The 1994-nt window shown below is 34.0% G+C and overlaps 1 pseudogene; it reads left to right on the top strand.

Annotated features, from left to right (window-relative positions):
- The first annotated feature begins 865 nt into the window (after positions 1–865).
- On the top strand, positions 866–1002 carry LOC136407217 (U2 spliceosomal RNA; annotated as a pseudogene).
- Positions 1003–1994: the final 992 nt, after the last annotated feature.

Below are 1994 nucleotides of genomic sequence, written 5' to 3' on the forward strand. Positions count from 1 at the left end.
TCATATAGGAGTGATGCTCATATGATGAGATTTTGGAGAAAAAATATTCTCAGAGTTAAAGTAGATCAACAATTCAATAATATTTATTCTACATTCCTTTTGTGATATCAGAAAGGAAGGCAGTAAGAATAACAGACAAATCAGTTATCATGATGCTCATTCAGAATAAGGTTGATAGGATAATAGAGAGATAGAGACAGACACAGATAAGTGAATATATAGAACATTAAAGATAAAGTAAGTATATATTTGTTAAATATGTACATAAAGTATATATTTAACAAATACATAAAAACAGACTTCTTTTGTCCATATTGATAGCATTTTTATTCATGTGCAAAGACTTATTATAAAATGACTGAATACTGAATAAATAATAAATGATTAATGATTAACATACATTCATGTACATATTAAAATCTAAAAGAAGCCCTGGCCGGTTGGCTCAGCGGTAGAGCGTTGGCCTGGTGTGTGGGGGACCCGAGTTCGATTCCCGGCCAGGGCACATAGGAGAAGCGCCCATTTGCTTCTCCACCTCCCCCCCTCCTTCCTCTCTTTCTCTCTCTTCCCCTCCCACAGCCAAGGCTCCATTGGAGCAAAGATGGCCCAGGCGCTGGGGATGGCTCCTTGGCCTCTGCCCCAGGCGCTAGAGTGGCTCTGGTCTCGGCAGAGCAATGCCCCGGAGGGGCAGAGCATCGCCCCCTGGTGGGCAGAGCGTTGCCCCTGGTGGGCGTGCCGGGTGGATCCTGGTCGGGCGCATGCGGGAGTCTGTCTGACTGTCTCTCCCCGTTTCCAGCTTCAGAAAAATACAAAAAAATAAAAATTAAATTAAATTTAAAAAATAAAATAAAATCTAAAAGCATTTATCTTTTCTCGGCCTTTTGGCTAAGATCAAGTGTAGTAAAATAATTAAAGATTTACAACTAGTAAAGTTAATCTCTTGCATCTGAGTGTAATGTTAGATATTCTAGAATAGTTATTCCATTTATAGTGTGTGTCCAAAGTAATTTAAATGTATCAGAGTCTTAAATTTTGTAAAGGAGCTTAAGATTTACTATGTATTTAAATTTTTAAAAAATTCTTTTTTCTTTCCTTCTTTATTACAGGATGAAATAGAATAGATTTTGAAGTAGGAAGTATTCATTCCAATAATTGAGTACTTTCTCCTTCTCCAAAAGTTTCCACTTGGTATAATAAAAAAAAATCTAGAGAAGGTACAGCTACAGTAAATTTCTCAGTACGTTTTACCCATTCTCAGTGGTTACATAAAAATAATTACCCCAATACTAAAAATAAAAAAAGCCTTTTAATAAGAGGGACACTTTAAAGTTATTCTAAATAATGTTTTCATCTATGTCACTAAATTACATTTAATACTTCTATAATTATAGTATGCAACTACCCAGGTGAATGCTTATTTTCTATAGAGATTACAAAGATTTGTGGAGAGATATCCTGGAAAACTATGATGTTAAATTTAGAAAGAAATTTTTTTCTATTCTGAATTCAAACTATTATAGATGCACATTAATGACTTGCATATATTTATCTAAATCTTCCTCTTAGTTAGCTTCCAGTGCCCATAGAATCTATAAAGTCAGATAGTATTTTAATATGAAATGGCAAGATTAAAATTTGTCATTCTTTTAGTTACATCTTGAATATATCTTTATTCTCTTTTATTCATAATATATTGCAATTCTTGCAATGTATTTCCAACTATATTTTGCATTTCAGTAGCAAATTCATTTGAATCTAATAAGAAAAATTTAATCTATTTGTACATATATAAATTTTAGTTTATATTGCATAAACTCTGCCTAGTCAGTGCATTGGTATGTTAAGGCTGCCATAACACACAGCTTGGATTTCCTAAACAACAGAAATTTACTGTCCCACAGTTCTGAAGGGTGGAAGTTCCAAGTCAAGGTATCACAGAGTTGGTTTTTTCTTAGGACTCTGATATAAAGAACTGTTCCAGGACTTTCTCTCTG

The sequence above is a fragment of the Saccopteryx leptura genome, chromosome 5 (genome assembly GCF_036850995.1).
Source record: "Saccopteryx leptura isolate mSacLep1 chromosome 5, mSacLep1_pri_phased_curated, whole genome shotgun sequence".
In the NCBI taxonomy this organism is placed as follows: domain Eukaryota; kingdom Metazoa; phylum Chordata; class Mammalia; order Chiroptera; family Emballonuridae; genus Saccopteryx; species Saccopteryx leptura.